Here is a 27,757-nt window from a genome sequence, read left to right on the forward strand (position 1 = left end):
ACCACTGTTTCCGGTGATCCTGGCCATACCTTGGCTACAGGCCCATAATCCCACCATTGACTGGTCCGCCGGGGTCGTGAAGTTTCTGTCCCCCTATTGTCTAGATCACTGCCTTCCTGGAGTTTCTGCTCAGCCTGGAATGCTTCTCTGTCTGGACTCCGACCTGGACTTGTGTCAGTCAGTACCTGAACCATATCACGAGTTCCTGGGCGTTTTCAGTAAGTGGGGGGCTTATTCCCTTCCTCCGTACCTTCCTTATGATTGTCCCATCGAGCTCCTTCCAGGAGCTGAGATCCCGTTCGGACGCATTTTTCCCCTGTCTGAGAAAGAACAAGAAGCCCTGAAGGACTACATTACGGAAAACCTTAAGAAGGGGTTCATCCGCCATTCCACATCTCCCGCAGGTGCTGGAATATTCTTTGTCACCAAGAAAGATCAGTCACTTCGGCCCTGCGTGGATTACCGTGAGCTGAACAAAATTAAGGTTTAGAACTGCTATCCTCTGCCCTTGATACCTGAATTTTTCCAGAAGCTGAGATCGGCTACTATCTTTACCAAGTAGGACTTAAGGGGAGCATACAACCTGGTCCGTATACGGGCTGACGATGAGTGGAAGACTGCCTTCCGAACTCGTTTTGGGCACTACGAGTATCTGGTGATGCCTTTCGAGCACTGCAACGCCCCTGCCACCTTCCAGCATCTGATAAATGATGTTTTCCAGGACTTTCTGGACATTTTTGTCATCGTTTACTTGGATGACATCCTGATCTTCTCCGGGTCCCTAGAACAACATCGAGGGCACGTCGGCAGAGTGTTGCTTCGGCTCCGTCAACACGGATTATACGCTAAGGCCGAGAAATGCAGGTTCGAGCAGCGGAACATTCAATTCCTTGGCCTTGAAATTTCCCCAGCAGGCATCAGAATGGATCCGCAGAAGGTATCCGCTGTTCTCGATTGGCCAGCTCCCACTGACAAGAAGGGGATTCAGCGCTTTGTGGGCTTTGCGAATTTTTATAGAAAGTTCATTAAGGGGTTTTCTGCCATCATCTCCCCCATCACCCAGCTCACTAAGCAAAATGTGCGCTTCCATTGGGGCCCTGAGGCACAGGTGGCCTTTGAGAAACTCAAGAGCCTGTTCACTTCTGCCTCCATTCTCAGCCATCCTGATCCGTCTCGACCCTATATCTTGGAGGTCGATGCTTCCGAAGTGGCGGTGGGGGCAGTGGTTTCCCAGCGTCAGGGCAATAATGACCTGATGCACCCCGTAGGGTTCTTTTCCCGAAAACTTTCTCCTGCTGAAAGGAACTATGACGTGGGGGACCGGGAGTTGCTAGCCATCAAGTCTGCATTAGAGGAGTGGAGATATTTACTGGAGGGTGCGGTCCATCCTGTGCTAATTTACACTGATCATAAAAACCTTGAGTACCTCCGAACTGCTAAACATCTGAAGCCTCGGCAGGCCCGCTGGGCCCTCTTCTTCTCTCGGTTCTGCTTCCATATTACATATCGTCCTGGTTCAAAGAATGTGAAGCCGGATGCGCTTTCTCGCATGTTTGATGGTTCCAAGGATACCGCACTCCCAGACACCATTCTTCCTGCTAGCACCTTTTTGCTCGTTCAGTCAGATCTGTTGTCCCAGTTAAGAGGAGCTTCCCTTAATTCCCCTTGCCCTCCAGGGATTACATTGGCAACCAGAGAGGGTCTGCTATGGAAAGACAATCAAATCTTTGTCCCTGAGGACGTCCGAATGAGGGTCCTGGGCCTTCTTCATGATCATCCCCTCGCAGGGCACTTTGGTTTCCGTAAGACTTTGGAACTTGTGCAGCGTACCTTCTGGTGGCCTGGCATGAAGGAATTTTGAAAGCAATATGTTAATTCCTGCCCCGTGTGTATTCGAAGTAAAGTTACCAGAAACCGGGCCTGGGGGCTGCTGAAACCGCTCCCTGCACCTGACCGACCCTGGCGAATGATCACCATGGACTTTATAGTCGAACTTCCTCCCTCTGAGAACTGTACAGTCATCTTTGTAGTTTGTGACCACTTGTCCAAGATGGCTCATTTCCTACCCTTGAAGGGAACCCCCTCAGCATCCGAGACGGCCTGTATCTTCATTAGGGAGATCATCAGACTTCACGGAGTGCCCGCTAATATTGTGTCAGACAGGGGGGTCCAGTTCACTTCCCGATTTTGGAGAGCCCTATGTGAGACTTTGAAGATAGAACTGGCCTTGTCCTCTGCTTACCATCCCCAGACCAATGGACAGACAGAGCGTACCAATCAGACTCTCGAACAATATATTAGGTGTTTCACGTTTTTTGTGCAGGACGATTGGGTATCCCTTTTGCCCTTGGCGGAGTTCGCCTATAACAATGCCAGTCATTCTGCCACAGGGCAGTCTCCATTTTTTGCCAATTATGGTTTTCATTTATCATTTCTTCCTGATCTCCTTTCAGAATCTCCTGTTTCAGCAGTCCAGGACACTGTGTCCTTTCTCCATCGCAACAATCGGATCCTACAAGAAGCTATAGCCAAGGCTCAGGCGGACAGTAAGAAGGCCTTCGATCAAAAGAGAAGAGGAGAACTGGTTCTTCAAGTCGGGGATCCGGTATGGCTTTCAACTTCTAACCTGAAATTAGCCTGTCCTTCCAAGAAACTGGCACCCAAATTTTTGGGGCCGTTTCCAGTTAAGAGGGGGATTAATGAAGTGTCTTATGAACTATCCTTACCTGATTCTATGAAAATACACCCGGTTTTCCATGTATCTCTGCTTAAACCTTCTGTACCTGACCCCTTTCCTGATAGAGGAACAAGACCGCCTGAGCCTGTTCTTGTTGATGGAAACGAAGAATATGAGGTTGAGGCCATTCTGGACTTCAGAAGACGGCAGGGACAAGGTCAGTTCTAGATTAAGTGGAAGGGCTATGGCCCGGAGAGTAATTCTTGGGAACCTGCTGTTAACCTGCATGCTGACAGATTAATTCGGGCCTTCTTTTCCGCATGCGCACTCGCGCTGCGGGTCGGCCTGGAATTCGGCACGGGCGCGCGCGCCACCGGGCGCCCCAGGCGCGCGTGCACACGTGTGTGCGCTAACACGTTTGGAGTCAGTGGCCCTTTTTAAGGGGACAGCTGCAGATGTTCTGTGCTGTTCGTCTGCAGCTAGTACCTGAAGCAACCTGTTTTCTGCCTAGTAGTCTACCTGATTATCTGACCCGGCTCCTGTCTGACTTCACTGCTCTCTCCTGTCCCGATCCCGGCTTGCCTGACCTTGTCTCGGACTGACCACCGTTGCTGAACTTCTGCCTGTTTAACGTTGCTCCTTTTGCCATTTCCCTGCTGGTTCCTGCCTGTTGTCTGTCCTGCATATACTCTGCTCTAAGACCTTCCTGGACCTGCTGTAGCCTTTCAAGTTCTCTGGCCGTCTACTCTGCCACCACAGTCAGCTTTGTCAACCATCGTCTGCTGCCATCTGCTCCTGAGGTTCCTGCATCTGGAGGATCTCCGCTTCACCTGCATCCGCTGCTGCATCCGGCCAGATGCTCCTACCCCGCTGTGCTCTTGTCCCACTGTTCCCACTTCAGAGGGACTTGAACCAGAGCCATAAGAGAGGACTCCGTCCACCAAGTCAGGCTCACCACCCAGGTACCTAACAAGAGTGTTTGACATAATAAAATGATACTTAAATTCTATCCTATCATACAATTTGTGGTGAATTTCCATGCAAAACAGTCCCATTAAAAAAGAATATTTAGCAGATAATGGGCATAACTTGAACAATGTACATGTGTGAAATCAATATCTATGGAGGGAAAGGATAGTATAAGAGTGCTTTCTAGACGTCTTGCTAGAGTTGTTAATTTAACCCTTTTGGCGCCAGTGTTTCGAGGGTGAAAATCAAATAAATTTCTTTTTGTTATAACAATTTGTTAAGGTCAGCTTTAGGTAGCGTGCTGTCTATCACTTCATTGATTTACTGTCTTATATCAGGAACAAAATGACATTTCTTAGCAGTGTGACTGACCAGAGAAGTGTCTAGTCAATTTGTTAGAGCTGTAGACCTTAGATTGATGTTGGCTTTAATGAATGCATAGATGTGGTACATCTTGTCTGCCCCACATTGACCAATCTGCAGGGGCATATAGGAAGGTAAATGAAAAAAGTCCACAACACAAATTGTGTGCCCTTATCTGGGTCTCATGTCTCTTGTGTGAACACTTTAATAATAATTTATTTTGGTAGAAAAGCAGAAACTGTTATGTGGGTCGTTTTGTCTTAGCAGTGTCACCTGTAAACTTTGTATCACGAATACATTCTTTTCCCTCCTTTTATATGACCACTGAGGGATTGAAGAACAGGTTGACTTTAGTCGGGCCCTTTTTTTAATCACCTTTCAATGATAATTGATGTTTTCCTTGGTTTAAGGTGGACTAAGGACTATAATTACTATTGTAAATCACACAGAACATTTTCTACAGGGCCTTCATAAGTTACATCTGTCAATGGCCTTCACGTTTCTTGAACTTAACATAGACAGATTATACTCCTCTTCCTGAAAGTTCTAAATATGAACATCTTTATGTCTGTTATTTTTGCTGTAATTGGTTTTCTTATAAAATGACATTAATCGTATAGTAACTGCTACTTAGAGTGTTTTCTTTTTTTGAAAGTCGCAGTGTATGTCCAAGATATCAAGTAGCTTTACTGTTTTTTAAAGCGTATCTAAGTCCAAGAAGAAAAATTGAATGCATCACAGTTTACTAGTTTACAGAACCAATCCTTGGGTGCTTTTATGCTTTTTTCTTTTCTTTTTACTTGGAATTTCTGTCAGTAATACATTTCCTGGCCAAGGGTGACAATGCTTTCCCACTGTACTGTACCTGTGAAGGAGCAGTGTTTCCTCTACTTCAGAGGAAGGTGTTTTGTAGTTCTCAGAAGTATCTGGGAACATTGGGGTTGATTTATTAAAGGTAAATAGACTGTGTACTTTGCACTGTGCGGTTGCATTCTGCAAATGCAGGTGCACCAGAGCTTGGTAAATGATCAGAAGCTCTGCTAACATTCATCATCAAATCATGTGCAAGCAAAAATGCATTTTTTTTTCCCTTGCATGTGATTGGGTATTCTTTGCAAAGTAAAGATTTGTCTCATTTACCAAGCTCTGCAGCAACTGCACTTGCAAATTCTATTTGGCAGTATTTAGTAAATCAACCCCATTGTGCCTCATTAGAGTGCAGCACAGTCAGAGAGCACAGGAAGTTATCAGCTCACTAGATTACTGGAAGGATCAGCACCTATCAACCAGATAAAACACAAGATTTCCATGGTAGATTTACTGTAACCAATAAAAGGAAAGAAAATGGGGGATGTTCATTGTTGGAGTTTACATACACTAAACATAACCTGTATTTGTATACAGAATGGTGTTGATTTACTAAAGGCAAATAGGCTGTTCACTTAATTGAGTAAATAAGGTTATGCTGACAAAAATACATATTTGTTTTTCTTTTCATTGCACGTGATTGGCTAGTCTTTGCAAATTAAATTTTCATCACATTTAGAAATCTAAGGGACAGAGACTAAACATTAGTAATAAAACTAACAACCGCTGTTTAAATAAATTGAAATGCCCTCCCAGCAGATATAAAACCACAAATTAATGCCATAATGTGTACAAAAAAATAGAACAAGAAATGTCCTTCAAAAAGCAACTAGTGTTTTAAAGTGGCTGTAAGACCAGAGGTTTTTAACCTTACTGCAGGTCAAACACCTTCTGCATGCAGCTTCCCCCACAGCCTCCCCTAAATACAATACCTACCTAAGCCTCATCTCGATCCAGTGGTGTGCACAAGAGCTGAGCCTCTCTCGAGTCTCTCCCTCCTCATTGGCTCTGATACAGCCGTGGGAGTCATTAGCTCCTGCTGCTGTCAATCACAGCCAGTGATGAGGGGAAGTGGGTGGGGCTGAGCCTCACTCTGTGTCTTATGGACACAGAGCAGGGCTAGGGAGCGAGCATGCTCAGGCTTGCTATAGGGGCACTTGAACTGGGGAGGAGCAAGAAGTACCCATGGGGAACCTGAGAAGAGGAGGGTTGGGGCTGTTATGTGCAAAACCATTGCACAGAGCAGTTAAGTATAACATGTTAAACATAAAAAAAGGTTAGACTTGGTGTTAATCTCTTGTAATTCCTCTTACAACAGCACTTAGGTGTGAAGAAAGATGGCCCAGTCGCGAATTAGCAGACTGACATCACGTTCTGGTGAATAGGATGTACTGACAGCAATCAATAGGAGTTTCAGCCGGCTTTATTTTATAAGTGTATGATTTTAATTGATTTTACCAACTATATTACACTTGGAGCTCTCTTTTTATCTTATTGCTGAATGGGAGTGCGTCTACAAGATTTGCCGATTGGGAGCAGTGGAAAGGTTAAGAGCACAGGAGTCCCACATCTTTTATTTGGCTGTAAACATGTAGGGTCTTCTTTATGCAGTGTGGTCCTACTATCTAGTAAGTTTTCACATTGAGTGTTAAGTGGCATTTGGTATTCTTTAACACATTTACCTTCCTATGCACCGCTTTTTCCATACTGATCAGATTTGCAAGACTTCATGGTTTGTGATCCTCTGGATGTGAAATGCACAGTTTGTTATTAGGGCAGTCTCATTCTTATCACTGCAATTTAAATCCAAAATAATTTCCATATTACAGTTTTTAAATGTGTATTTAGTTGTTTGCTCGAGTTCAGCTTTGAATATCAAATTTTCAGTACCCGGGATTGATAAAACGTTGATTGGTTCTACAACAAAGGCCCTCCATGTGTTAAATGGAAGGCGACAAGCTAACAACATAGCGGGAACAAGCATATGTCATATCATTCGTGCACTGTCAGCTGAATAAGTATGGTAAGGGTTACCGGAATGCAGTCTAATAAAGGATGAGTTATCACTGCTAAGGTAGTTGATTGCCAGGACTTGCTGCTCTCAATAACGATGCGTCAAATGTTGTAAATCTTTGTTGACATTTTCTGTCTTGTCTACAGTGTTTTTACCATGCATATTTTTCACCGGTCTAATAGCCATGTGTCTCTTTAGAAATTGCTAATTTTTACTCTATAGGGCCTCCTCGTTGATGTGGAATGTTCACAGTTGTTTATAAGCATTAACCATTGCAATAATTACTCTTTCTGTTTTAATGATTTTTTAATCATTTTTTGCCTGGTTGTCAAAGTTAAATTGTAAGCAACATAAACTCTAGTGAGAATTTAATGTCTTTTTTTTTTATAAATCCTGTGTTGTCTGAGAACAAATTGTAGGGCTGAAGGTTGTTAATGACAACATAAAGAACTCTTGGGATTGGCTTAAAGCAGTAGTAAACCTGTTTAACCTGCAAGGTAAAGTTATGATGTGCTGGTATGCATCGCATACTAGCAAATTATGTGAGACCTACTTAAGGATGAAGTCCTCCAGTGGCGAGCTGTCGCCGCTGACACTACTTCCATTTTCACCCGGTCTTCCTTCCGGGTTCAGGGACTCTGTGTGAGTGGCAAGAGTCACGATGACGTTACTCCCGCGCATTCGCATGGAAGCCGACGTTTATGGCACAGGACTCTGAAGAAACTACCCAAGGGGCCGTTCCTTCAGACCACATGCACCAGTGATGTCACCGGCTGCATGTACAGTAACTATCTCCTAAACGCTGCATGTTTAGGAGATATTTACAGTACCTATAGGTAAGCCTTGTTCTAGGCTTACCTATAGGTACAATTCATGCATGGGAGTTTACTTCCACTTTCGCCTTGAGATTTTTGGCAAGCATTGATGCAAAAGATGAGATCATCCATTTTTAAAAAGAATAGCCTCCAAAAAAGGTAAATGACTGGTCACCAGTATTGTCAGTGGTCTCGCAGTAGCTCTTCCTCTTCCTTTTCCTGATTTACCATACCTTGTTCTTCAGCAGGGCAGGGGAATGCCATCATAATGGGGGACTTCAACTATCCTGATATTGACTGGGCAGAGCAGACAGCTCACTCATTAAAGGCCCCTCATTTCTTAAATTTCTTGAAGGCAACTTTGTGTCATAATTGATTCCCAAACTAGAAAGAATGTATTGCTAGATCTATTAATTACAAACGATTCAAGTTTGATCTCAGATGTGGAAATACAGGACAACTTGGGATCTAGCGATCACAGGATGATCATATTTCATGTAAAGCATAGGAAAGGGAGGCACAATGGTAGCACAAGAGCACCGATTTTCAAGCGAGCAAACTTTTCTGAACTATGTTCAATACTACAAGACACCAATTGGGACCAAATCCTAGAAACATTAGACGGAAGAAAAATGGGAATGCTTTAGGAACATATTAAACAAAGCTATCGCAAAGCGCATTCCAATGGGCAACAAATATAGAAGATCTAAGGCTAATCTGTCATGTAAAAAGTCTTATTGAAGCGAAAAAAAATTACCCTTAAAAAAAAAAAATGGCTGATGGGTCATTGTCAGCATTCCAACACTACAAGGAATGCAATAAGTGTAAGAAGGCAATCGGGTGGTTGAAGACTACGAGAGACACATAGCAGAGGAGAGTAAAACAATTGTGTTTAATTTATTCATAAATTACATAGAGAATGGGATAAATATCTCAATCTCAGTTTTTGTGAATGACACAAAAATAAGCAGTGCAATAACTTTACATCATGATATAAAAATTTTACAGAAGGACCTGAATAAAATAATGGGGTGGGCAACTACATGGCAAATGCGGTTTAATATGGAGAAATGTAAAGTAATTTAGCACTTGGGGGCTAAAAACATAGAAGCAAAATACTCTCTAGGGGGATAACCTCTGGGGGAATCAAGGGTGGAAAAAGATCTGGAGTTCCTAGCAAGAAACCGACTAAGCAAAAGCATGCAATGTCAAGCTGCGGCTACAAAAGCCAGCAGACTATTAGATGCATAAAAAAGGGATATACTCCAGCGATAAAACTATAAACCTGCCACTTTATAAAACTCTGGCCAGACCACATCTGGATTATTCTGTCCAGTTCTGGTCACTAGTCCTGAGAAGGGATATGCTTGAGAGAGTTCTGAGAAAGGCAACAAAATTAAGAAGGGGACCTTAAGGACCTCAATTATAAGGAACGACTACAAACATGAAACTTGTGCTTGCTGGAGAAGAGACTAGTGAGAGGGGACTTGATAGCGATTTACAAATATCTCAATGGCGATCTCAGCATAGGAAAAAATGATTCCGTCTCAGGGAGTGTAAGAGGGCAGGGGCCACACAATGAAATTGGAGGAGTAGCGGTTTAACCTAAAGCTGCGTAGGGGTTTTTTCAATGGCAGGACAATCAGGATGTGGAACTCTTCCACAATTGATTGTATCAGAGGGGAGTATTGATATTTTTAAAATACTCTTGGATGTGCATCTTAAAGAACACAACATAAAGGGATATGGGAAATGATGATCAACACTGACACACACACCTACACAGGTTGAACTGGATGGACTTATTGTCTTTATTCAACCTTACCTACTATGTAACGTCGTGTCTATGTGGAGGTAGTCTTTTTTTGGCAGTGCTTTGCTTTGGAGCAGAATCATGGAGATGTGTGTGTCTGCAGGTCTTTAGCCACTTGACCTCTTGACCCCCTTAATGACTAGGCCTTTTTTTTGCCATACGGCACTGCGTTACTTTAACTGAAAATTGTGCAGTCATGCAACACTGTATCCAAATAAAATGTATATAATTTCTTTCTTTTGGTGGTATTTGAACACCTCTGGGTTTTTCTATTTTTTGTACTATGAACAAAAAAGCAGACAATTTTGAAAAACAAACAATATGTTTTACTTGCTTTAAAACATTCCCAATAAAAAAAATGGAATAAAAACGAATTTCTTCATAAATTCAGGCAAATATGTTTTCTGCTACATATTTTTGGTAAAATAAAATGACCAATAACTGTATATTGATTGGTTTACGCAGGTAAGTAATAGGGTCTACAAACTATGGGATATATACGGAAATGTTTATTTTATTAGAATTATATTAATTATATGCTAGAAATTGAGGCAATCTGTGACTTATAGTGGGGCTGCGATATTGTAGCAGACAGTTGGACACTAATTAACACTTTTAAAACTTTGTGGGAACTAGTGACACTAATACAGTGATCAGTGCTAAAAAAAAATTCAAAGTCGCTGTACTAATGACACTGGCTGGAAAGCGATTAAACATTTAGGGCGATCAAAGGGTTAAGTGTGTCTCTAGCAAGGGTTTTACTATACTATGTGCGCTGCTTTTACTCAGGGAAGTGATGGATTTTATTCCATGCTTTGTAGGAACACATCCAACCCCCCCCCCCCAGTCAGAACGGAGATCTGCATTGTTTACATAGGCAGGGCTCGTTCTGTGTCTCTGCTTGACGATCAGCGGGTGCCAGCAGACATCCAGTGCCAGATCGGTTTCTGCTGTGAGTAATCAAAGCAGAAGCAGCCCACCGGCGGTGCCTCGGCAGAAGTGCAGAATCACATATATATACAGTATGTGATTCTGCACAGAAGGGCCAGTAAATCTGCTATAGGGCGGTCCTTAACTGATTAAGCACACCTTTCTCTCCAGCTTACAAAACCATGAGCAGCACAGTGGTGACATCACCAAATCTCGCTCCAAATCTTGTGAGACTAAAGCCTCACACACACGATCAAACTTTTATACAAACTTTCCCGTGGACTTTTGTACAAATGTTGTTGGTCCTGAACTTGTTAAGCATACACACAATCAGACTTTTTCAGCCAACTTTCACCAAATCACATGTTTTTTCTGCTCTTTGCCGCCACCTTTGGTCAACTTCTGTATTGTTGTCTGATCTTTTGCATTGGTTCTGAGCATGTGTGTTTGTAAAGTCCGATGGTTTTCTGTACACACGATCGGACTTTGCTCCAACGGACTTATGTTGTCAAAAAGTTTGTCCGTTCGCACAGCCAACAAAAGTCAGATGAAAACTGAAAAAGTTTGTCCGATGGAGCGTACACACAGTTGGATGTTGCCTTAAAACGTCAAATTGTGTGTATGGGCCTTTACAGTCACAGACATTGTGCCTTAGAGGATCTCACACAGCAGATATACAGCTATGAGGATCAAGACACAAAAGTGTCTAGATATGTGAAGTATTTTGTTATTTTTCACAAAGAATTCCACATAAAAGTGAAACAATCAACATTTGTAGATGTTCCCTATAACATGGCATGGTTCAGGTCCACTTTAAAGTTTTATTAAACAAAAATCATAAATACCTGTATGATTCTTTATTAATCCATGTTTTTTGCACTCTATTATTTAGCACAGTATTGCTCTACTTCTATTTATGTGCCAGTTCCTGTTGTTATTACTGGGTAGATGGAGCCACCACTGCACTCTTCTCTGGGACAGTATCACTGTGTCCCACCACCCTGTGAGCTGGCACAAACACAGGTGGCTCAGCGTGACTGAGTATAAATGGAACCTGTGATTCATCCACCTGCTGCAATTGACATTTTGGTCATCATTAAACTATAGTAGTGAGGCACTTCTGCAAATCATGGCTAATAATGGACATTGAAGTTTATTAACCACTTCAATACTAGGCACTTTAACCACTGACCACTGGCGAATCACTGTAACTGTACATCGGCCCTTTAAAAAGCTTTAGCAGGCATGCTGCACGGTGGGGGACAAGATGTGCGCGGCTGGCCATGATGTCCTCCAGCCAAGCGCGCTCAACAAGAGCCTGAACGGGGATGTGTGTGTAAGCATATACATCCCCATTCTGTCAAGAGAGGAGAGACAGATCGTCTGTTCCTACTAAGTAGGAACAGCGAACTGGTTCCTCCTGTAGTCAGACGCATCCCCTCACAGTTGGAAACACCTAGCAGGGAACACATTTAACCCCTTGATCGCCCCCTAGTGTTTATTCCTTCCCTATCAGTGACATTTACACAGTAATCCGTGCATGTTTATAGCACTGATCGTTGTATAATTGTCACTGGTCCCAAAAATGAAAAGTGTATGATTTGTCTGCCGCAATGTCGCAGTCCCACTAAAAATCACAGATCCTCACCATTACTAGTAAATATAAAAATGCCATAAATCTATCCCCTTTTTTGTAGATGCTATAACTTTTGCGCAAACCAATCAATATACGGTTATTGCAATTTTTTTAAAAACATTTTTTATCAAAAATATGTCGAAGATATTTATTTCGGCCTAAACTGATGAAGAAATTTGTATGTTTTTACATTTTTTAGGGGGGATATTATAGAAAATAGTATAAAATATTGTTATTTTTTCAAAATTGTTGTTCTTTTTTTGTTTATAGAGCAAAAAATAAAAACCGCAGAAGTGATCAAATACCACCAAAAGAGAGCTCTATTTGTGGTAAAAAAAAAAGATGTCAATTTTGTTTGGGTACACTTCGCACGACTGCACAATTGTCAGTTAAATCGACGCAGTGCTGTATCGCCAAAAATGGCCTGGTCATTAAGAGGGAAATACTTCCGGTCCCTAAGTGGTCATGCAACACTGTACCTAAACTACATTTTTATCATCTTGTTCATACAAATAGAGCTTTATTTTAGTAATTTTTACCACTGGGTTTTTTAATTTTGCTAAATAAATGAAAGTGAAAATGAAAAAAAAGTTACAGTTAAAGTAACATTTTGCAAATAAATATTCTTCATAAATTTAGGCCAAAATGTATTCTGCTACATTTCTTTGGTAAAAAAACAAACAGATATATACAGTGCTGTGAAAAAGTATTTGCCCCCTTCCTGATTTTTATTTTTTTTTGCATATTTCCCACACTTAAATGATTTAGATTATCAAACTAATTTTAATATCACACAAAGATAATCCAAGTAAATCCAATGTGCAGTTTTTTAATTATTTCATTTATTAAGGGAAGAAATTTGTTTAAACCTGCCTGGTCCTGTGAAAAAATAATTGCCCCCTCCCATGCTGAATCATGAATGAACTGTGATTTACCCCAATTTTTTGGAAAGCTGAGTTAAATTTCACTTTCCACACCCAGGCTTGATTACTGCCAGACCTGTTGAATCAAGAAATCACATGAATAGAAGCTGCCTGACAAAGTGAAGCATGCTAACAGATCACAAAAAGCCACACATTATGCCACAATCAAAAAAAAAAAATCAAGAACGGATTAGAAACAAACATGTATCATTCTAAGAGGGGTTTCAAAGCAATTTCGAAGGCTTTGGAACTCCAGGGAATCACAGGGAGAGCCGTTATCTACAAATGGAGATAACTTTGAACAGTGGTGAACCTTCCCAGGAGTGGCCGGCCTATAAAAATGATCCAGGAGGTCATAAAAGAACTCAGAACAACATCTAAAAAACTGCAGGCCTCACTTGCCTCAGGTAAGATCAGTATTTATGATTCAACAATAAGAAACAGACTGGGCAAAAATGACATCCCATAACTGTGTGTCCCGTTACATCTGGCATTAAACTAATACAGCATTTCATAACAAGAACATCATACCAACAGACATGATGGTCTAGGGCTGCTGTGCAGCTTCAGGACCCGGATGACTTGCCATAATTGATGGAACCATGAATTCTGAGTGCTACCAGAAAATCCTAAAGGAGAATGTCCGTCCATCAGTTTGTGACCTCAAGCTCAAATGCACTTGGGTTACGCAGCAGGACAATGATCTGAAACACTGCAAATGGTTCAAACAAAGCAAAATGTAGGTTTTGGAATGGCCTAGTCAAAACTCGAACTTATCGTAAATCCACCGTAAATCCAATTGAGATGCTGTATCATGACCTTACACAGGCCATTTATGCGGGAAATCCCTCCAATGTGGCTCAATTAAAGCAATTCTGCACAGAAGAGTGGACCAAAATTGCTCCACAGCAATGTGAAAGACTCATTGCAAGTTATTGCAAATGCTTGATAGCAGTTGTTGCCACCAAGGGTGGCACAATCAGTTATTAGGTTTAGGGGCAATTACTTTTTCACATAAATGTTTGGACAGCTTTTTTGCCTTAAAAATGAAACCATCATTTAAAAACTGAATTTTGTAATAATAACATTTGTTTGATTTTCTGAGTCATTTAAGTGTGACAAATATGCAAAAAAAAAAAAAAAAAAAAAAATCAGAAAGGGGGTAAATACTTTTTCAAACAACTGTATATATCTGAAAATGTATCAATCCTGATATACTGACAGCCTATCTAATTTCTTAAAGCCCAAAAATGTCAGGACGGTACAAATATACCCCAAATGATCGGGTTTTAGAATGTAGGCTGTCCAAGGTTTTTAGTAAGAGGCACAGTGTTTTTGTTTTGTTTTTTGTAATTTTTGTCATAATTTTTTAGAAACTGAAGACATTAAAAACTTTTTACATACTGTCACCAGTACAGTACAGCGTCGTCATATAACTGGTGTGATAGTGATCAGGGACACTGACTGTTGACAGTACGGGAAAAAAATAATAATAATCTTTTTTTTAACACGCTTTGACATGAGCAATATAATGTTACCATAGTAACATTGTAACATTGTAATACTCTGGGACTCGCTTATCAGGGGGCATATCACCACTATTGGAGGTGATCCCAAGCGCTGCTTTCGCCTACGGACTACATCTATGAACTTCTAGAGCTTTGTGTATCTATTATATTTATTATCTATTATAGCAGCAGTTAAATTCAATCAGACTTTTTTTTTTCCATAAGCACTGGATGAGCTATTTCTTCTTTTCTGCTTAATGGTTTTGAAAAATGTAATTGTAATATTGTGTAATCATATTTTGTATTCATTGCTAGTAGGTGGAGCAATTTTTTAATTTCTCACACACACCTTAAATCTGCATGTTTGCTAGAACATTACACAAAACTCCAAAACAATATATTTTCTGAAAACAAAATAAAATAGTGGTAGTTACAATTTTTCATGTTGCATGATATTTGTTTTTTTTTCAAATACTTATTGTCATTAAATTTCATTTTAATCCACAGTAAAACACTGCAATACAATTTTTTTTTGGTCTGATTTAAAAAAAAAAGATGGGCTTTGAATAGATACCAAGCATGCTATAAAAATGGCACCGGTCTGTAAAATGGCAAAAACTATGGTACCCAAAATTGTCCATCTTTACAGCTCATCAAGTCCCATATGTGCTAGCATGAGCAGGTGACAGGTTCTCTTTATGACGACATTTGCGCTCTTTGAGACCCCTAATGTCTCCTCTGTCCCCTGCTACAACCAATCAACCACATCAGCTGTTTTCTGAGCTTTCAGCCAGGAGTTTGATAGCCCTGATCTCAGAAATGCTCAAAGTGAAGTGCTTTGGGGTTCATTAATCACCATCAACATTCAGAAAAAGATGTTCTCCAAGCTCCTCCCACATGCCATCCTGACACTGTTTGCAGTAGTGCTGGGCCCCCCTGAGGAATGAGTAAGCCCAGAAACCACAGTGGGACAGGGGTGCCACTTTACAATGCAGTAAAAGGTATAAGGCAGCTACAGCCATCCAAGTTACTATTACTGAGTGGGGAGCTGACTAAGAAAAAATTATACCAAGCTCAAAACCACAAGTACAGCTGTAAGCATGTTTTAAGTCCAGACCATTTATAAAACATCTATTGGCAATTTACAAGTTTTTTTTTTTTTTAACATGCAGAAAAGCTATAAAGCAGAACTAAACAATATTCTTATTTTCCAAAAGTAAGCCATATACGTCCACTATTTGATGGCCCTGCAACCTATTTTTCATGAAATAGTTTCTTATTGTGTTTTTCTGCCCCATGAGCTCCCGAACTTCTCCTTTTCCCCCTCACTTCTGTCTGTTTGGAATGAGCACTGCATGTTGTGGTTATGTGCAGTGCTCTATGCACACTACAAATGCCATATTCCATAAATCCCCAGTCAATTTGTGCAGCGAACAAGAGCCAGTTGGTTTGTTCCTACATACCGTACATTGGGACCCTGGAGAATGAATGTACAGTAGTCTCCAATAATTGGAAGTCAAATCACAGCAGCAAAAAAAAAAGTGGGATTTGGAGGAGGCTGGGAGAAATAGAAGGTGCAGAACTTAGTGCCCCTTTAAAACAAGTCTTCACTGATCTCTGTAGCTGCAGGTACTGTGGAGCAATGCAGTCTTGCTATTTTATTAATTTAATTATTACCTATCAATGAACTATGTTAATAGATTTATTACCTATCAATGAACTATGTTAATAGATTAATCCGATTATTTCAGTAACTGACATAGAATAAGTATTCAGAGCAGGCGTTTTAATTTCCCTCAAAATTTTCCTGCTGCATGCTTGTTTCTGGTCAATGATTCTAAATATATTAAAGCCAGAAACAGCCCTACAACTAGCATTTTGAGAAGGAAGCCAAAAATATCAGCCTCTGTATTTTTCCTAGTACAGGTTTAATTTAAAAAAAATATATATTTTAGACCTGTAACATTCCTTTAGCAATATGCCATCTTAAACAAGAATTTAAGTAATGTTTCGTAGCAAAGTGTCTGGTTCTCGGAATTGGTTTTAAATTATCCATGCTCACCCCCTACACCTATCCTTTGTTTCAGTACACCCAAAGCTGTCACACTTGTCCTTATAATCAGCTCAAGTCTAAAATTCTAAAATCTTTTCAATTCTGATACCGCTGTTACTTGTTACCATACATACATCTAATTAAATTATGTTCATTTTCCTGATCTTCCTTTTTCAGACCTAAATCGCCTACTACTTGTTTTACATAATTCTCTGCCAAGAGCTGGGAAGTAATTTATCTAGCCAGGACAATGTTTTTGATATCTCCTAGTGCACATGTCAAACACAAGGCCCTTGGGCTGAATTCCGGCCATTTCAGCCATTTCGACACCACTGGTTCTCACCCTCCACTCCCCGCTCACCACTGTCACTTGTAAATACAGAAGACTTATGTGTTTACAAGGACAGTTTCCCCTTGGCGGCTCTCACAGATCCCTGCCCATCCTGCACTCACGGCAGGAACAAGGCAGATGCAAATACAGTGTGGGATGGGGCATCATGTGGTAAGCTGCGCTGTGATCCCTATGTTTGCCCGAGTGTACATATGCTGACAAATGACTTCCCTGCTAGAGAGAGAGAGGTGGAGCTGCCTACACCTCTGGGAGGTACAAGAGCTGGGCCAGGTAGATGAGATGCGAGGAATTGGGAGAGGTTAGTAATATGGGTGAGTGGTGCAGAGGTTAGAGCCAAGGAGGAGTGGAAGTGAGATGTTGACAGCCTATGAAAGAGAGCTTAACCCTGAACACTGTGCATAGTACACCCCTGAACTCTGCACTCTGTATTTAGCGCACTCCTCAATATTGCACTCTGCACCTAGCACACCCCTGAACTCTGTACTTTGTGCATACGGCACCCCTAAACTGCACTCTGTATGTAGCGCACTCCTCAACCTTGAACTCTGCATGTAGCGCAGCCCTGGACTCTGCACTTTGTGCATAGGGCACCCCTGAACTCTGCATTCTGTATATAGCACATCCCTGAACTCTGCACATAAACCATACGTATGGGTAAGCTGATACTCTCTTACATAAACACTTGATTAACTACCACTTTGCTCCATGGTGCCGTGGTAGTTCATTGAGAACTACAAGCCAACAGCCACTCAGGTTGTCGGGACTTGTAGTTCATTCGGATACATGGAGCTGTGTGTCTGAATGACAAAGCTGTGTAGGTGGAGCCCTGCGCACCCACACAGTTTTTCCAACGGTGACAGCAGCACTCGGAACATGTTACATGTTCCACCCTAAAATCAGCTGGAGCATGTAACCTGTTTCCAAAGGTGAACTTTTCTTTTAACAGAGGAAGAACAATGATTTCAAGCACCACCCTCCTTTTAAAGCTTTCAGTCTGTTGTTATAACTCAATCAGCATTACAGAAAGATTTCCAGCCTCGTCTTCGTCAACACTGACACCTGTGTTAACGAGAGAATCACTGACATGATGTCAGCTGGTCCTTTTGTGGCAGGGCTGAAATGTAGTGAAAATGCTTTTTTTTTAAAGTTTTTTTTTAAAGTTAATTTTCATGACAAAGAGGGACTTTGCAATGAACTGCAATTCATCTGATCATTCTTCATAACATTATGGAGCATATGCAAATTGCGATAATAAAAACTAAGGCAGCGTCTTTATGAAAATTAATATTTGTTTAATTCTGAAAACTTTTTCCCAGGGCTGTACTCTTAAAATAATAAAAATCTTTATAGTTTACTTTTTAACTGTTAGGCTTTTGTAGTAGGTAAAAGCCAGGTCACACGTGTGTTCTGAGAAATCTCAAGCACTCTGCTCAGGCACAGGTCCAAATACTGCCTGGGTATGGGGCCCACCATTAAATTTGCCCAGTTCTTCAGCTGTTGATCTACAATTTTAATGTTTGTAAAAAAATAAAAAATAAACTGTTATCAAGCCAAAAAATGTTTAGAGACGTTGTACTAGATTAGCCATAATAATGTCAGAACAGAAACCAGTGATGTAAAAAAAAAAAACATATGCCTGTAGAATGGCAGGGAAGGAAGGACGTTAGGAATGATACTGAGAGCAAGAGTGGTCCATGGTAAGTTGATTGCTGCCATTGTCAGAATTGACTTAACTCCCTGTCATTATGTCCCTTGATGGAAACCAGGTCTTATTTGTCATCAGCTAATTATAATTGTTGTTGAGTTTGCCAGGAGATGTTATTTGCATATAGGAAACCTGGGCAGAACTCAGCAGTTTCGTAAAATAAATAAATAAATCATTACCGCAATATTTGCACACATCTACAGCACTATAATGCAAATGTTTACGGCATTCGGGTCAATCTGCATTTCTCTTTAATTAATCTTTGCTGTCTCTGCTTGCCATAGCTTGAACTCAGGTGATTGATTTTCTTATCTATAATGATGGAGCTTCCAATTGAACCAAACATGTCTTCTCTTTTATTTTCTAAGTGCAGCTAAAAATATATATATTTTATTTATATATTTTCTTTGTTATGCAACATTTTTACATTTTTACTGTTTGATGTTTTTAGAAATAGTTTATTCTTGTATTCATTCTTAACAAAAAATGAGGAGGGCTGATGATAGTTGCAGATGTTGTATCCCTCTTTCATGGAACATAAAAAATAAAAAATAAATTGACAGTTTTGGCCATTTAAAGTACCTAGAGTAGTCTGCAAAGGTTTTCATTTAATGCAGGAATTATATGGCTGGCAGTGCTTTGTCATATTCAACCTGATCAAATTAGTGATGTTGAAGATGATCCAACAACTCACCCTAGTAGCGTCCTAATTTGAAATGAGTGCACTCAAATCTATTCCTGATGTTTTTTAGCATGCTTTATCTGGAAATATTTTATGGCCTTTCATCTTTCTTTGCATCTTTCCTCCCTTTTTCAAACCACTTTGAAGTGGAAGTGTAATAAGACCCAGGACTTATGTCTGACGGGATGGGACTTCAGAGCAATACCAAGAAGAAGCACCTGTTTGTAACTCTTGATTGAGAAGGCATTTCCTCTAGAGATACAGAATACTATTGTAGCTTTTATACTGCATATTGTAAGGCAATGACTGTCAGGAATGTGGATGGTGTATGCATGTCATTTAGTCATCACACCTACACATTAATAAGACCTGGTCTGACTTGGATCCCAGAAGCTTTGTAGGGTCTGTGGGGAACAAGGTCTCTAATTTTAGGTCCATGCATTTACCTGTTAGAGCTCGCTAATTAACTGGTCATTCACCTTATGAATCTGAGCTGACTTATGCTGGAGCTTCTCTCTCACATTCTCTGCTGAGAGAGTCTGCTGCTGGGTGAAAAGGCTGACAGAATGCTAAAAAGGTACAGGCAATGCTTGATGGCTCTGGGGAACCCCTGAGGAGCCACCCTTAGTCAAGAGCTAACATAAGTTTAGTTATTGTCTCGGATGAGCAGATATTTTGCTTGTTTTATGCTATGGAGTTCCAGTAAAAGCCACTGAGTACCAGGTTTAAGTGTTAAGTTCAAATTGAGTTAAATTTAAGTGTTTACAGCCTTACTGAATAAATGTTCAGAACAAATATGTTTAGCCTTTTTTCCAAATGTGTTTGCTTATTGCTACAGTGCCTTGAAAAAGTATTCATACTCTGCAATTTTCCACATTTTGTTGTAAATGTATTTTATTGGAATTTTATGTTATAGGCCATGGGTGCTCAACCTGTGGCCCTCACATACTTGTGAAGTGAAAGGAAGATGATAAATTGTTTTCACATATTTATTTGTATATCATTTTTGAAAAGTGTGGTGTGTATTTGTATTCAGCCCCCCTGAGTCAATACTTTGTAGAACCACCTATCACTGCAATTACAGCTGCAAGACATTTTGGGGATGTCTCTACCAGCTTTGCACATTTAGGGAGTGACATGTTTGCCCATTCTTCTTTGCAAAATAGCTCAAGCTCTGTCAGATTGGATGGAGAGTGTCTGTGAACAGCAATTTTCAAGTATTGCCACAGGTTCTCAATTAGATTTAGGTCTGGACTTTGACTGGGCTATTCTAACAAATTAATATGCTTTGATCTATTCAAAACCATTCCATTGTATACGTGACTGTATATTTAGGGTCTTTGTCCTGCTTGGATGGTGAATCTTTCGCCCCCAGTCTCAAGTCTTTTGCAGACTCTAACAGTTTTGTTCCTAAGATTACCCTGTATTTGTCTCCATCCATTTTCCCATCAACTCTGACCAGCTTCCCTGTCCCTGCTAAACAAAAACATGCCACATGATGCTGCCACCACCATGTTTCACGGTGGGGATGGTGTTTTCAGGGTGATGTGCAGTGTTAGTTTTCCGCCACACATAGATGGATTGAACAGTGCTCTGTGAGATGTTCAAAGCTTGGGATGTTTTTTAATAACCTATCCCTGCTTTAAACTTCTTTATCCCTGACCTGTCTGGTGTGTTCCTTGGCCTCCATGATGCTGTTTGTTTACTAAGGCTCTCTAACAAACCTCGGAGGGCTTCACAGAACAGATATTTTTCAACTGAGATTAAATTACACACAGGTGTACTCTATTTACAGTGCCTTGCAAAAGTATTCATCCCCCCACCTTGGCTTTTTAACTATTTTGTTACATTGCAGCCTTTAATTCAATGTTTTTTAAATCTGAATTATATGTGATGTATCAGAAGACAATAGTCTAAATTGGTGAAGTAAAATTAGAAAAATATATACATAAAACTGTTTTTCAGAAATAAAAAAAATAATTGGCATGTGCGTATGTATTCTTTGTCATGAAGCCCATAAAAAGCTCTGTTTCAACCAGTTGCCTTCAGAAGTCACATAATTAGTGAAATGATGTCCCCCTGTGTGCAATCTAAGTGTCACATGATCTGTCATTACATATACAACCTTTTTTAAAAGGCCCCAGAGGCTGCAACACCTACGCAAGAGGCACCATTAACCAAACACTGCCGTGAAGACCAAGGAACTCTCCAAACAAGTAAGGGACAATGTTGTTAAGTATATGTCAGGGCTAGGTTATAAAAAAATATCCAAATCTTTGATGATCCCTAGGAGCACCATCAAATCTATCATAACCAAATGGAAAGAACATGGCACAACAGCAAACTTGGCAAGAGACGGCCGCACACCAAAACTCATGGACCGGGCAAGGAGGGCATTAATCAGACAGCACAGAGACCTAGGGTAACCCTGGAGGAGCTGCAGTTCCACAGCAGAGACTGGAGTATCTGTACATAGAACGACAATAAGCCATACGCTCCATAGAGTTGGGCTTTATGGCATAGTGGCCAGAAGAAAGCCATTACTTTCAGCAAAAAACACATTTTGAGTTTGCGAAAAAGCATGTGGAAGGCTCCCAAAATGTATAGAGGAAGGTGCTCTGGTCTGATGAGTCTAAAATTGAACTTTTTGGCCATCAAAGAAATTATGTCTGGCGCAAACCCAACACATCGCATCACCCAAAGAACATCATGCCCACAGTGAAACATGGTGGTGCCAGCATCATGCTGTGGGGCTTTTTTCAGCAGTCGGGACTGGGAAACTGGTCAGAGTTGTGGAAAAGATGGCTGGTGCTAAATACAGGGATATTCTTGAACAAAACCTGTACCACTCTATGTGTGAGTTGAGGCTAGAATGGAGGTTCACCCTCCAGCAGGACAATGACCCCAAACACACTGCTAAAGCAACATTTGAGTGGTTTAAGGGGAAACATGTAAATGTGTGGTAAAATGGAAAACGATACTGTTATGAGATCAAAGTCGCTGCACACCCCAAATATACATTGATTGGAAAGGTTTCCCTTTGTTTTTTTAGCAGCAAATAGTCAAATTATTGGGATATATAAATAAGTTTTATTAAGAAAAATTTCATAAACAGGACATTTGTTTGTATTAAAACATGAGCTCTGAAAGTGAGACTAAAACATATACAGTCGTGTGGTACACGTCAAAAAACACAGCATGATATATAAAAATTTGTTCCTAAAGTTCCCTCAATTACCTTTAGAAGGACAGATTAGTCCAAAGTGAATTTAGGGGGATCTGTCAAAGAGCACTGCCCGGCACAAGGGTATTTTCCGTGCGGCCACTGCTCTCACTGTCCCTTTATTATAAATGAAAAGACATTCCTGCTTCCCAATGGACAGATGTTTTCACCTCACCATTTTGCCAACTGCCAGACTCGTGGCCTAGGGTATATGATGCTTTGCAAGTGTATTTCGTATAGGTAAGACTAAACAGGAGTTCTGGCATCGCATCGCAAAGCATACATATAGCATACAGATAGGAAACTAATACCTACCACATGGCAGACGTATAGTTTCCAAACACAACTTCAAAATGCCAAAAGTTTCCTTCGTTGTCCTTGAGCGAATACATATTCCGGTCAGTGGTGGCAATTGGAACAAATCCCTTCTACAGCGAGAGCAGAGGTGGATCTTAAGGCTACAGGCTACAATATATCCTGGCCTATTCATCCTATTCATCTTGTTTGCTCCCTTTTTCAAGGGCTTTGTATCTGGCAAAACACAATAACGCTAAAATCAACTTTATAGGACAAGCAAGTCCTTATTTCTTGAATGCCTTTCTAGGTATATCACTTGTTAAGATTTTTTGTTGTCTTCTCGAATGCAGAAAGAGCTACATGTCCATGATGAATTCTTACTTGAATGTATCTATTGCTTTTTGAAAAGTATGAACTAACTGACTTCCTGAATTTCTGTTTAACTGTGTCCTCTGTTGTTGCAGGTTCCGGCGATGGTTGGCATGCGCTTCGGCCCCTGTGCAGATAGGGGTGGTGTTCGGTTATCCCTAGGCTTCACGGGAGGCAGGGGGAATACATGACAATTGCCTCTCTTCTAGAGGTCGACCGATATATCGGGCAATATTTGCCATTTTTTAATTAATTGCCGATTATGCTGATGAAAAAGGCAGATTATCACTTCAGCGTGAAATTCAATGCAAGATGCACTGAACTCTATGTGTAGAGTTCTCAGTTTAACCATTTAAAGACTAAATCTTTTCTGACACTTGTTGCTTACAAGTAAAAATCCTGTATTTTCTGCTAGAAAATCACTTAGAACCCCCAAAAATGATATATATATTTTTAGCAGAGACCCTAGGGAATTAAATAGCAGTTGTTGCAATATTTTATGTCACACGGTATTTGCGCAGTGGCCTTTCAAATGCAATTTTTTGGGAAAAAATACACTAATGATTTAAAAACAAAAAACTAAAACAGTAAAGTTAGCCCATTTTTTTTTCCAAAAGTTTTGAGTACCTGTGTTTGTGTATTAATATTTACTATATAGTTTGTTTTTTTTAATCTAAATTATACATACAAGTGAACTGATTGAAGGTTTGTTTTGTCTGCTTTCACACTGGAGCGGGCAGGCGTTGACGGTAAAACGCTGCTAGTTTTAGCAGCGCTTTACCGTCATTTTAGCTGCGCTATTCGGCTGCTAGCGGGGCACTTATAACCCAGCTATTGGCCGAGGAAGGGGTTAAATGCGCCCGTGAAGCGCCGCTGCCAAATTGCATTGGTGCCCATTCATTTCAATGGGCAGGAGTGGTGGAGGAGCGGTATACACTGCTCCAAAGATGCTGCTTGCTGTTTTTTTAACATCCTGCCAGCGCAACACCTCAGTGTGAAAGCACTCGGGCTTTCACACAGACTGCAGGGGAGCCGTTTTGCAGGCACTTTACAGGCGCTATTTTTAGCCCAAAAGCACCTGAAAAACGCCCCAGTGTGAAAGGTGTCTGATTTTATGAGATGAAGGGGGAAAAAATCGGCCTAACATATCAGCCCAAAAAAAACGGCATCATATATTGGCCATCGGCAGCCGCGATTTCAAAATATTGGCATCGGCCAGAGAAAAACCCATATCGGTCGACCTCTACTCTCTTCCCTCCTTATGTGCTCCCAAAGCGACCTTTCTCCTTTTGGCCGCTGGAGGGAGCATTTTCCTGCTGGCGGCATCCCGCGGCCTGCTGTGCATGTGCGAGAATTCTAGGTGTGAGTGGCACGCCATGTTTGGGGCGGAAGCTACGACAGTGGTCGGTGGTTTTCCCTTCCAGAACGCCGGGGGGGCTGTGTGTGGGCCTCTCGTTTGGTGGCTGGTTCCTCACAGTGCCGGGGGGGAGGGAGGATACCGGGTCTGGCACCAATCAAACATCCCGAACACCTATAGGCAATATATAAAAAGCCTGTATGAGGATCTCCTTCAGATCCCATGCAGCGGTCATGACGGACAGACCTAAACTTTACCCGCTTTGACGTAAGTAATGCCCTATATATAAATGGCTACTCACTGGATCTTCTTATTTTGATATGTCCGTAGTTCATTAGAACTTATGTTTGGTGTGCGCTCTTAAAGCCTGTTACCACCCGCCATTTGAAATTGAAGAGTTATCTTTATTATTTTAGGTAAATATTTATGTTTTTGTACCACTTTGTTTCACTTCTATGTCCACATCTTGTTTACTCACTCATCATTCACACTCACATACACTTTTTATTTTCTAGTCATTCCCTCACATTCACACATCTCTTCTCACAGCACACTAATGCCACGTACACACGAGCGGATTGTATGGCGTACTTAGTCCATCATACAATCCGACGGACAATCCGGCGTACTTTCCACTGAACGGACTTGACCACACACGGATACACAAACAGTCCGTCGAAAGCTTGTGCGATGACGTGTACAGCACGTACGACGGGACTAGAAATAGGAAGTCCAAGACACAGCAAAGCACCCTTCCGCCGTGTAAATCCTTTCTGGGCATGCGCCATTCTTAGTCCGTCGAACTAGCATACTGACGACCGTATTGTCCGCTAAAACCAAAGTACGACGGACAGATTTTTGGAAAAACCGCAAATCTTAGTACTCCGGACTGCACGCTGAAAAAGTCCGCTGAAGCCCACACACGAGCGGATTGTCCGCTGAAATGTGTTTCAACGGACTAAGTACGTCAAACAGTTCGACCGTGTGTACGCGGCATCAGTCACCCACACATCTCATTCACTCTCTTTTCTCACAGCCTACTCCACACACATTATTTGCTATTTTTGCCCATATTTTGCACCTGTCCATTCTTCCTTTTTGCTTTTTGTTTTTGTTTTTCATGTGTTCATTATTCATTTTTTGCAACATCCCTCACACACACACATCACTCACAATCATCATTCACGCTTTTCAGTGTAGATTCACCCTACTCACACACTTTCACCAACCTATTATCATTCATAATTTTTCATTTCCAATTTAATTATCACATTTAAATCCATCACATAGTTTCACCATTTTTACATATTTATAAATCATTAATTTTAGAAAAATTACATTCTTCTAATCCATCTATTATCATAACCTTTAACATCTGTTTGGTGATAAGATTGGTCACCGTCCTTGGTCTCCGGTTCCTCCCTCACCCCCTCCCTGTGGGGGCATGAATGCGGGCAGCCTCTGGTAGGCCTTGGGTGGTTTTCTGACATTGCACTCTTTTTCTGCATGTTATAAAGCAGGAGTGCTTGCCGCATTGGTTGGACACTCCACAGTTTTTAAATATATTTCAATAAAACAATTTCTGTGTTAATATCAACATTTATTGTTTTCTGGTAGTATTGTTTTTCAAATGATCTTACTTTTGCAATGCATCTTTCTCTTGAGTTCCTTATTTTCTTCCCCCATAAGACCTCTACTGTTAAGGTCAAAATGCATCGGGGTGTCTAGTATGATCACAATATTTATACCTTGCCATGTTTTTCTATGTATACCCACACGGCTGTATCTATTATCATACACTTTAACAGCTGCTAAAGATTGGTCTCTCATAGACCTTGGGGTGGTTTTCTGAGTTGCATTCTTTTCTTGTACAATAAGGCGGGAGTGCTTGCTGCATCAGCAGTTTTTAAACAGCAATCAGGAGGCTATCCCCCTCAGCCATTAGTGGTAAATATATTTAATCTTTTACAACGCATCTTTTCCCCCAGAAGAAGACCTCTACTGTTAAGGTCGAAATGTGTCGGAGTATCTAGTATGATCACAATATTTATATCCTGCTATGTTTTTTTAAGTGTACCCACACGGCTGCATTATGATGAACATGTTTTAGCCTCACTTTCAGAGCTCGTGTTTTAATACAAACAAATGTCCTCTTTTTGAAATTTTTCTTAATAAAACTTATTTATATCCAATAATTTTTGATGCTTTGCTGCTAAAAAACCCCATAAGGAAACCTTTCTATGTAAATGTGTTGGAATGGCCTAGTCAAAGCCCAGACCTCAATCCAATATAAAATCTGTGTTCAGACTTAAAGATTGCTGTTCACAAGCGCAAATCAACCAACTTGAAGGAGCTGGAGCAGTTTTGCAGGGAGGAATGGGCAAAAATCCCAGTGGTAAGATGTGCATAGAGATTCATCCAAAGCGACTTGGAGCTGCGATAGCCGCAAAAGGGGGCTTTAGAAAGTATTGACTTTAGGGGGTGAATAGTTATGCACATTGACTTTTTCTGTTGTTTTGTCCTATTTGTTGTTTGCTTCCCAATAAAAAAATAAATATTCAAAGTTGTGGGCATTTTCTGTAAATGAAATTATGCAAATCCTCAAACAATCCATGTTAATTCCAGGTTGTGAGGCAACAAAACACGAAAGATGCCAAGGGGAGTGAATACTTTTGCAAGGCACTGTAGTAATCAGGTGACTTCTGCAAACAAAAGGTTCCACTAGATTTTAGTTAGAAGTATCAGAGTAAAGGGGGCATAATACAAATGCACACCACACTTTTCACATATATATTTGTAAAAAATGTGGAAAACCACATATCATTTTCCTTCCACGTCACAATTATGTGACACTTTGTGTTGGTCTATCATATAAAATCTTAATACAATACATTTATGTTTATGGTTGGAAAATTTCAAGGGGTGTGAATGCTTTTTCAAGACACTGTATTGCTACCTACATATTTTACTGTGTGGACAAATATCTCTGGATTCCTTTGTGCTTCTGGACTCCATTGCAGTTACATGATGTATAGTCACATACTATTGACACATATAGAAGTGTTTCAGATGCCCTTGGATTTAGGTAGTTCCTTTTGGTGTTGCTCAGTTATGTCAATCATGCAGTCACATTTGGTTGAGTGTGCTAACTCATTCTCATTTCTAATTCACAGTCTCTGTTGATATGTTGATTTGCAGTGTTCA

The 27,757-nt window shown here is 40.8% G+C and overlaps 1 protein-coding gene across 5 annotated transcripts in view; it reads left to right on the plus strand.

Annotated features, from left to right (window-relative positions):
* GULP1 (GULP PTB domain containing engulfment adaptor 1) overlaps positions 1 to 27,757 on the plus strand; it is a 1,104,299-nt gene that overhangs the window by 81,879 nt on the left and 994,663 nt on the right. The gene's annotated exons all lie outside the window — the stretch shown is intronic.

This window comes from Lithobates pipiens, unplaced genomic scaffold (assembly GCF_037356315.1).
Source record: "Lithobates pipiens isolate NorthernLeopardFrog02 unplaced genomic scaffold, aLitPip1_a1.2 Scaffold_22, whole genome shotgun sequence".
NCBI lineage: Eukaryota > Metazoa > Chordata > Amphibia > Anura > Ranidae > Lithobates > Lithobates pipiens.